Below are 11,667 nucleotides of genomic sequence, written 5' to 3' on the forward strand. Positions count from 1 at the left end.
TTAATTGAGTGACCGGCAGTTAATGGATATTAAGTAATTTAATTAAAGAAGTTTATTAATTATTCAAGTACCATTGAAACTTTAATCTATAAGTCCATAAGGTCCCCCTCTGTAGCTCAACAAGAATGATTAAGAACTAATTTCGGATGAATTTGAATTTTTCAAATTAATTATATGTGATATAATTACTATAATGTATTTGATACATTATAATATAAAGTTTATTTTTAGAGGAGTTAAATATTTGAATATGATTCACATACACACAAAAAATTTTATTTATTAAATTATTTGAATTTAATACAACTCCCTCCTCTTATTTTCTTTCATTATCCTTTGTGGGAATGGAAGGTTTTACAATAACTTCTCCATCTTTTTCACAAAAGATTATCACAAAGCGTCTGTGAGTTTTTGGTCTCAGAAGAATTCTCCTAGAAAAATTCTCCTCTCTCAAATTTTATCTCCCTCTCCCAAAATCATAGCAGAGCCCACACACTCCTGCTAATTCTCAACCCCTAAGGAGAATACAGAAACTCTCTTGTGGTGGTGTCCAAAGTCGGGTTGCAGTTTTTGTTCGAGTTTCTTTAAAGAGTTTGTGACTAGATCGAGGAGGAGATTCGTGAAGATTTTGGCTTCAAGGGTAAGTTGATCCAAACCCTTAATTCCTCCTTGTATTACATGTTGTAAAATCTGTGTAATGCAGAATGAGTTCTTTGTAATTTTCTGTTTCTGTGAAATTGAAAATTGGGAACGATCTCTGCTTCCACATTAGAACTCACAATCCTTCAATTGGTATCAGAGCGGCGTTCTTGGTCCCAAGTTTAATTTTCCATAATTAAATTTCAGTTTAAGTGGGTTCTGTACATTTTATGCATTTATGTTGATGAATGTGTATGGAATGCATGTGGTTTACAATTTTGGATGTTTCGAGATTGGACTGTGTAGATTATTTGCTTTATTTTTACAAATTGGTTTGTAAAGGCCTTTGTTTTTTTGGCATTAATTAAGCAATTGAGTATGTATTTCATTGTTCTTGTCATTCAATACATCTAGTTGACTCCACTCTACCCTACCCAATCCTTTTTTCTCGTTTTTTGTAATCCCTTTCTTTTTCGAATTATCCTACATGGAGACAATCAATCTAAATGAACGAATTCATTAGTCTGAATCCTTGCATAGAAATATCAATATTGATTAATCTAAGTTCATGTAATTTATTTATTTTTTCTTTTGTTCAATCGTTGGTTGAGAGGAAAAAGATCTTTTAGATCTCTTTCCTTTTTTTACAATTCCATAATATCGTAATCTTTTTTTTTCCTATTACTCTTACTCCCTAGATAGTATATACCTTCCTTATTTTTAGATTATTTGTATATTTATGTTCTCTAAGTAGATTATCTTGAGCCATGTATACATTGCCTTGGTCTAAGCTAAAAAAAGAATGACTATTTAGAAAACTAATCAATGATGACCCTCCATGGATTCGTCTATACAAGCTGCAGCTAAAGTTGCAAAAATAAGAGCTTGAATACCACTTGTAAATAATCCAAGGAACATAACTGGTATAGGAACTACTAAAGGTACTAAAGAAACAAGAACAACAACTACTAATTCATCAATTAATATATTTCCGAAAAGTCGAAAACTAAGTGATAAGAGTTTTGTGAAATCTTCTAAGATGTTAATGGGTAAAAGGATTGGAGTTGGTTGAATGTATTTACCGAAATAACTTAATCCTTTTTTGCTAAGACCCGCATAGAAATATGCTACTGATGTGAGTAAAGCTAAAGCAACAGTAGTATTTATATCATTTGTGGGTGTGGCTAACTCTCCGTGAGGTAACTGTATGATTTTCCAAGGTAAAAGAGCCCCTGACCAATTCGAAACAAAAATAAATAGAAACATAGTTCCAATAAAGGGAACCCATGGACCATATTCTTCGCCAATCTGAGTTTTGCTCATGTCTCGAATGAATTCAAGGACATATTCGATGAAATTCTGACCGTCAGTAGGAATGGTTTGTGGATTACGAACAACTATAATGGCTGAACCTAATAAGATAGCAATTACAACCCAAGAAGTAATAAGTACTTGGGCATGTACTTGGAAACCTCCTATTTGCCAATACAAATGGTAGCCGACTTCCACACCAGATATATCGTATAACCCTTTTTGTGTGTTGATAGAACATAATAAAATATTCATATTGCCCTCTGAAAGAAATAGAACTTAAAACAAATTATTTTGATTTGACTGTCTTTTTTTCGACTTGCTGATTCCGATGATTCTCTAGAAAAAATGAGGCCCAAATCAGAGTAGAAACAAAGGAGTTTGCAACTGTATAGTAGCATTACGACGCTGTGCCCTAGTGTCGTGACGCTGCAATGCAGCAGACAAAGATGTTTTTTCATAGCATCGTGATGCTCGAACACAGCATCGCGATGCTCCGAGATGGAAACTACACGAGATTCATGAGCAGTTCATGAAGTCTGGCGGTTCAGCGATCGGTTCGCAGGTGGTTCGAGTTTTGGATGGTTTGGTTCATGCGGTTCAATGTTTGGTTCACCTGTTTTGAACCGATTCAGCTATATTATAAGAGTTATAATATATAGTTGGATGTATGTATGAATATTATTATTTTTATTTCATTATTTTAGTATATAATTGTTATGTTTGTCAAGTAATGAAATGGAGATTGCATGAAGCATGACACAACTTTAGATAATTTTATAAATGTTATAATTTTACTAAGTATGTCATTAAATGCAATGTATGATTTTAATTTGTTTCATTTATTTCATAACAGTTATAATTAAATGAAATTAGAAATTAAAATCAATAATTCAGAATTTCATGCAAAGTGAGGTTAAAATATTTTTTAAAATAGTTTTAAAATATGATTCACATAGACCTAAGTTCATAGCATTTCTAATATAATTAGAAATTAGTTTAATCTTTTAATCAATTTAATAGGATTAAATTGGTTTTAGTAAAAGATTAAAATTGTAGCAAATGTACTTATAAGGGACCTTTGTCTAAGGCTAGTTCTGTCTAGGCTGGGGTATTTAAGCGGATAGAAATGGAATACCCCTACATAGGAACTGACTTGGAAGGTGAATTAGAAAGATTTGTTGCAAACATGCAATTGTTGATTAAAGTTTGTTAAAATGTTTAATGAACATTAATCAAAATTATTTAAATATTATAAGTGTTACTTATGGGAAAATTTAAACAATCACTTAGTAAAAATAATTAGCAGTATATTTCCTAAGTTAAATTAACCCTAGGTAAAACACTCAGTGAGAGGAAAAATAGGGTATATGATACTTCATTTTTTCTTTTCATGTTTTTTCCCCATAGTTCACACCATGAGATCTATACTCAACCTCGAGGTACCTTTGCTTGTTTACCCCCTACGAGTGATGTTTGTATAGGTCAATACCAAGGTGAATGGATAGAGTGTTTATAGTAAGTTGGAGCAGATGTGTGTCAACACATCCCACGGTCTCTCTTATTAGTTTATAGTAAATTTTCATGATCGGTCTCGAGGCACCTTTGCTTCTGTCCCTCTACGGATGGCATTTGTTTGTGTCCCCCTATCAGATCGAGGAGGAAATTCATAAAGATTTTGGCTTCAAGGGTAAGTTGATCCAAACCCTTAATTCTTCCTTGTATTGCATGTTGTGAAATCTGTGTAATGCATATTGGGTTCTCTGTAATTTACTTTTTTTGTGAAATTGAAATTTGGGAATTATTTCCGCTTCCATATCGGACCTCACAGTCATTCACAAATATAATTACAAACTACAAGACCACGAGATTTATACTCGACCTCGAGGTACCTTTGCTTGTGTCCCCCTATAGGTGATATTTGTATAGGTCAATACCAAGGTAAATGGAGAGAGTGTTTATAGTAAGTGGGAGCAGAACATGTATCAACACATCCCACGGTCTCTCTTATTAGTTTGTAGTAAATTTTCATGCTCGGTCTCGAGGCACCTTTGCTTCTGTCCCCCAGTGGATGGCATTTGCTTGTGTCCCCTTACTAGATCGAGGACGAAATTCAGGAAGATTTTGGCTTCAAGGGTAAGTTGATCCAAACCCTTAATTCTTCCTTGTATTGCATGCTGTAAAATCTGTGTAATGCATAATGAGTTCTCTGTAATTTACTTTTTCCATGAAATTGAAATTTGGGAATGATCTTCGTTTCCATATCAGACCTCACAATCATTCACAAATACAATTACAAACTACATAACCATGAGATTTAGAACATCAACCTCAAAAATCTCCCATCTATCCTAACACTAGTGGGTTGTACATCATAAAAGTCAAACTATTACAAGAGTACACAACAAAAACAAAAACAAAAACAAAGAAAAGAAAAGAAACTTGTGCATACAGTACGCGCCCAATATAGAATCTTCCACTTGCCTTAAACTAGATGTGACATATCTCGTAGACCTAAACTCTCTAGGTGGCCCTCAAACACCTTAGCCATTAGGGCCTTTCTAAATGGATCAGGAACGTTGTGCGTTGAAACTATCTGCGTGATGATCACGTCCCTTCGATGTACAATATCTCATATGATATTTATGCTCAATGTGCTTCCTACACTTGTGGCTCCTAGGCTCCTTGAATTAGCCACAACACCAATATTATCACAATAAAGGGTGATGGACCTTGACATGTCTGGAACAACTTCTAGATCAATCAAGAATTTCCTAAGTGAAACAGTCTCTTTGGCAGCTTCATAAGTCATTACACATTCTACATCCATAGTGGAGTCGACAATGCACCCCTACTTGGTGCTTCTCAAGACTACAACCCCTCTATTAAGAGTAAACATAGATCTTGAAGTGGATTTCCTAGAATTTCTATTAGTCTGAAAATGAGAGTCAATGTGTCTTATAGGGATTAAATCCTTAGACCCATACACAAGCATGTAGTTCATCTATTGATGTCCTAAATCTGGTGTATCACGTGGTTTGTAGTTTTGTTAACATAAATTATTTATCTAATAAAATCATAGGTATTTTATTTGACATTTAGATAGTATTAATTCAATCTAATAAACTAAGATCCAAGGTTATACGATGTCACTTACACAGTATATGGTTGACATACAGGTGGTTCATGTTCAAGTAATAACCTAAAAAGTCTGCAGTAAATGGATGAAGGTTGGGTGCCTTATCTTGGTAACACTACGAAAACGACCCACATTGTAATTATTACATGAGATGTAAGTATTACAAAGAATATGAACCATATTGTTCATGTAAAGATATGTATGTGAGGGTATCTTGTATGAAGGAGTTTATACATAGACCAAGAAACTAACATTTCAATAAGATGACCACAGGAGACTTGACCTTCATCCTGTGTGAGTTGTGAACTCTTGTTTATGACGACAGTTCTTTGATCTGTATGAGTGAGAGTGGCCATGATAGCTGACTCAATAAGCCTACCATTTTGGAAATTTTTCTGATTAGGGAACTAGGAACACCGCTATACAAGATGAAATTTACTCTTTTCTATTCATTGAAAAAGTAGATAAATTACTCCCTTAATAGCTATATCTGGGTCTTGAACAATGAGGCCTCAATCACTCATTGATCCGAGAGGTGTTAGTTTATAGTTGGACTATAAACTATTTGTTCATTAGAGGAATAAGTGGTACTTAAGAAATTAAATGTAACTGTAGGGGTAAAACAGTATTATGACCTAGTTGTAGTTATGAGCATTTGTGAAGGGTTATCGCTCTGTTAATTGGTTATATCCATGGACAATGAAATATATCTATAATGCGAAAAGTGCAACTATTGGTCTTTAGTGGAGTGATCGGTAGTTAATGAATATTGATTAATTGGATTAAAAGAGTTTAAGCAATTAATCTCATATCATTGAAGCTTCTAATCTGTAGGTCTATAAGGCCCCTTTGTTAGCTCACTAAAGGATAGTAATGAGGAATGATTTAAAATTTTCAAATCAAATAAGAGAATTTTATATTAATCAGATTAATATAAAATAATTAAGAATAGATATGATCTATAATCCAAATTATGTAAGAGAGATATATTTGAATAAGATTCAAATATTAGATTTATATGAATTGGATTCATAAAGATATGTATACATATAAATATGTGATATTTATATGTTATTTAACTCCATATTAAATATGATTTAATTTATTAATTAATGGTTAATTAATTGATTAAGAAATAATGGAGATTGGAGGTTAGTATAAATATATGATATTTATGATAATTAATTAAATATATATTAAATAGGGTTTAATATATGATCATTTAATTAATGTGTCAATTAATTAAATAAGGGTTATTTAATTAATTAGCACTAAGGGTATAAAGGAAAATACTTGAAGAAGGGGTTAACCCTTCTCCAAATAAATATATCCTTATAGCCCTTTAGGGTAAGAGGTTTTTATTACATAAAAAACCTAGCCTCTAAGTCTACATTCTCTCTAAAAATTCTCTACTTTTTTTTCCTCAAAAGTTTTTGGAAATCACTCTTCCAAGTGTTGGGGTTGATGTTTTATTTGACATTTAGTTGCATTAATCCATAAACTAATAAACTAACATCCAAGGTTATCTTATAGCTTAAACATGTATATAGAGACATAAGGTGGATCATGTTTAAGTGATAACCTAAATGGTATGTAGTAGATGGATAAGGTTTGATACCTTATCCTTGTGACAATACGAGTACGATCAGCTTTGTAGATGTTTTAATTGTTGTAAAGTGCTACAAATCATTTGATCCTAATCATTCATGTGGAGACATGTGAATGGGGGTATTATATACAAATGAGTTTGTATAAGACCGGACCACGATGTTTAATCTCATTATATAACGTCGTTCATAATAGAGACTTACATTTCACCAGGATGACCACAGGTAACATGACCTGAATCCTATGTGAGTTGTGAACTCTTGCCTTATGAAGGTGGTCCTTTGATTTGTATGGGTGAGAGTGGCCAGATCACCGACTCAACAAGCCTACCATATTGGGGATTCGTCTGATTGGAGAGCTAGGAACATAGCTACACAAAACAAAATTCATTCATTCCCCAAGGTAGGAAAAGTAGATAAATTGCTCCCTTAAAGGTTGATTTTGGGGCTTGACCAATGTCGCACCATACCCTCTCCTGGCCCAGAGAGGTTTGGTCATATTTGAACTATGATTTATTGTTCACTAGAGGGATCAATGATACTTAAGGAGTTAGATGTAACTACAGGGGCAAAATGGTAATTTTGGCCTAACTGTACTTATGAACAATTTGTGAAGGGTTATCGTACTATTGATTGGTTATATCCAATGGACATAGAAATATATCTGTAGTGCGAAGAGTGCAGTTGTTGATCTTTAGTGGAGTGACCGACAGTTAACTGATGATGGATAATTTAATAAAAGAGTTTAATTAATTATTCACATACCATTGGAGCTTCAAGATACAGGTCTAAGATATCATCTCTTTAGTTCAATAGAGTATTAATCATTTTTTGATTAATTTGAATTGTTCAAATTAACTATTTATTATATGTGATATAATGATTTTAATTTAATTATATATGATATAATTACTATAATGTATTTGATACATTATAACATAAAATTTATTTGAGAAAAATTAAATATTTGAATATGATTCAAATAATAATTATGTGAATTGGATTCATATAATTAAATTTGATATAAATGGAATTTATATTAAATATCGTCGTTGAGAGAATTAAACTATAGGTTATATGTTATATTTGATATAACATATAGTTTAATATATATTATATGATAAAGTAGTTAAATATATATTAAAGTTTTTTATTAAAATTATTTTATTTATTAATTTTAATTTTTGAAAAATATTTTTAGGGAGGGAGTTGTAACTCCCTCTCCCTTTTTCTCTCTACTACATTAATGGAAATAGGGGATTGAATCAATTGACCATCTTCTCCATCCAAGGGTTGGGAGAACAGTTCTGTAATTTTTTCCAAACTCTCCCTATTACTCATTCTTCTTCCTCTCTCAATTAATTATTTCCTTCACCAAATGGTCAGAGTCTACTCACTCCTTGATTCTCATCCTAGAGAATATAGGGAAAACCATTTTGGTGGTGGCCATTTGAAAATTAAGATTTGCAAGTTCGTTTTTTTTATAGAGAAGAGGGTACTTGAAGAAAACGTTCATCAAGGGTAAGTCTTCTATTCCCTATTCTCTTCTTAATTATTGAGTATGCTTTACTTTTATATTAATTGCATGACATAACATTTATGTATGTTTCTCTGTAAAATTAAATTTTCTTTAAATTTGGGTTTTTGGGTCCGATCCCCTTTCCGCTGAATGACCTTTAATGGTTTCTTCACCAAGTTCTTTGGAATCCTAGAGAATAGTAAGATAACTTTGTTGGTGGTGTCCTTCTTCATTGCAGAATCTCGAGATCATTGATAATGGTGGAAGAGGAAAGCTATAAGAATCAACAAGGGTGAGTTTTGATTTCTTCTATTCTTCCTCTTTTATAGCATACTTATAGTTTTGTTTGAATGCTAAATTCTACAAATGCATATTTTATTTATTGTTTTTGTTTCCATAAAAACGAATGTCTAAATGCAAGATTTTCAAACGCTTCTGCGGGAATTCGATTCTTTCACATATAACATTAAGAAAGCTACTGAACTGTTGATGATTTTCTTGTATATACGAGGTTCATCAACATTTTGATCAAAGTCATAAGATTTGATCATAGTATCAAACCTTATATTCTGAGATCAAGAAACTTGTTTCAATCCATAAATGGACCGATTGAGTTTGCAAACCTTGTTATGAATCCTTCTAATTGCTACATAAAGATGATCTCCTCAAGATTGTCATTCAGAAAGGGAGTCTTGACATCCATTTTTCAAATCTCATAATCATAATATGCGACAATGAATAAGAGTATCCGGATAGACTTTAACACGGAAACAAGTGTGAAAGTCCCTTCATAGTCAACTCTCTCAACCTGGGTATAACCGTTTGCCACTAGTCTAGCCTTGAAAGTTTATACCTTATCATTTGCACCCATTCTTTCTCTTGTAGATTCATTTGCAGCCTATAGGTTTTATCCACCAGGTTGATCTACAAGATCCTTAACTGAATTAAAGTACTTAGACTCCATTTCGAGATCCATAACTTTGATTCATTCATCTTTGTCAACATCCCCTATTGCTTGTTTATTTGACAATGGATCCTTAACGTTGCCATCAAATATGATGGTTAGGATTTTTGTTAAACGCATATAATGAATAGGCGGGCATGCAACCCTCCCACTACGTCGAGGTTCTCTCAACAATTGAAGTAGATGAGATCTACTAGATGAACCGACATCAATAACTCTTGTTAATGTACTAGACTCTTCAACAACTCTTGTTGAAGGTTCAGTAGTTTCGCTAGAAAATTCATTTAATATTATCTTACTGTGCGTTTGTACTCCCTAATGTGGTCCTCTTCTAAAAAAGTAACATTTGTTGACACAAATATTTTATTATCTTTAGGATCGTAGAAGTAACCACCTCTCGTTCTTTTGGGGTATCCTATAAATAGGCATAATTTTGAACGCGATTCCATTTTCTTAGGATTAGCCTCAAGAATGTGTGTTGGGCAACCCCAGATTCTGAAATGGCATAAACTACCTTTACGATCATTCCATAATTTTAAAGATGTTTTAGAAACACTCTTGGACAAAACATAATCCAAAATATTGGCTGCAGTCTATACTACATAACCCCAAAATGAATCAAGTAAGTGAGCATAACTCATTATAAACTGAACCATGTCCAACAAGGTCTGATTGCTCCTTTCTGATACATAGTTTTACTGAAGTGTACCAGGTGCTAAGAGTTGGGATACAATTCCATGTTCTATCAAATAGTCCTGGAATTTTAAATCCATATACTCTCCACCTCGATAAGATCAAAGTGTCTTTATTGTTTTACTTAGTGCATTTTCAACATCAGTCTTGTACTCCTTGAACTTTTCAAGAGCTTTAGACTTATGTTGCATTAAGTAAACATACCCATACCTTGAATAATCATCTGTGAAGGTGATGAAATATTCAAACCCTCCTATTGCCTTAACATTCATAGAACCACAACGGTTTGAATGTATAAGTTTTAGGGGTTCTTTGGCTCTGTAAAATTTTCCAGTAAAAGGTCTCTTATTAATTTTGCCTTTAAGGCATGACTCGTAATGGTAGAGAAATTTTTTCTAACTCACTTAGAAGTACATCATTTACCAACCTTTTAATCCTACTAAGATTTATATGACCTAATCTTAGGTGCCAAAGTAGAGAATTTTCTTTAGGAAAAACATTTTGTCTTCTATTTTGAGTTATTGCAATTCTAAACATTCAGTATTAAGAAGGGCTTTAGATGCTAATGGCCTTAGCATATATAGGTTACTCTCTAAGTTTGCAAAAAAAATTTCAACACCATTTTTGTAAATAAACGCTTTATCCACAATAAAATTTAAAGTATATGATTGTTCTAGCAAACACTTTACAGAAATCAAATTCATTTTTAAATCAAGGACTGCATATACATTGTCTAACAAAAGATATTATTTATGTAAACATAATGAAGTCCTCCCACTGCTACAGCTGAGGCGACATGCCCAGTTTCAACTTGCATCGTTATCTCACTAGTCTCCAGTTGTTGCCAGGAACTAATTCCCTGAAATGAAGAATATGTTAAGATAAAGCTCTTGTATTCTCGTAGTTTGTAAACATTGTATAAACAAGTTGTTATTAATAAAATAATTGTTATTTTATAAGCATACACTCAATCCAATAAACTAAAGATCCTAGGTTATTTTATGTAATTTAAACAAATATGTAGAGACATGCAGGTGGATCTTGTTTAAATAATAACCTAAACAGTATGTAGTAGATGGATAAGATTGGGTACCTTATCCTGGTGACACTACGGATAAGGCCCGCTTTATAGGTGTTACAAGTGTTGTAAAGCGTTACAAATGATTTGATCCTGATCATTCATGTGGAGACATGTGAGCGAGGGTATCCTATACAAAGAGTTTATAGAAAACCAAACCACGAAATTATTAGTCTCATTATATAATGCCTAATAATAAATACTTACATTTCACTAAGATAACCATAAGTGGCATGACCTGAATCCTGAATGAGTTATGAACTCCTACTTATGAAGGCTGTTATTTGATTTATATGAGTGAGAGTGGCCAGATTGTCAACTCAATAAACCTACCAATTTAGTAAATCATATTTACCTTGTTTGACCTTCTTTTTTGCCAAATATTTGGGACAATTCTTCTTCCAGTGTTCTTCTTGGTTGCAATAGAAACAAATTTGCTTTGCAGCCTTGGCTTTCTTGCCCTTTTAGGCAGCAATAGGGTCATCTTTCCCCTGACCCCCCTTTTCCTTTTCCACTTTTTGGTGCCAGAGGAAGAAGGTGCAGCCTTCGTTTCAGAGGCCAAACCTTTGTAGAACCTTTTGGAGGAAGAGACAACATTTGCCTCACCCTTCTATTGCTTGACTTTCATGAAGGACTGGTAAGTATGCAGCTCATTGAGCAGAGTGGTCAGGTTTTAATTAAGCTTGTTCATGACATCGTTGTTATGGAACTGAAGGA

The sequence above is a fragment of the Benincasa hispida genome, chromosome 11 (assembly GCF_009727055.1).
Source record: "Benincasa hispida cultivar B227 chromosome 11, ASM972705v1, whole genome shotgun sequence".
NCBI lineage: Eukaryota > Viridiplantae > Streptophyta > Magnoliopsida > Cucurbitales > Cucurbitaceae > Benincasa > Benincasa hispida.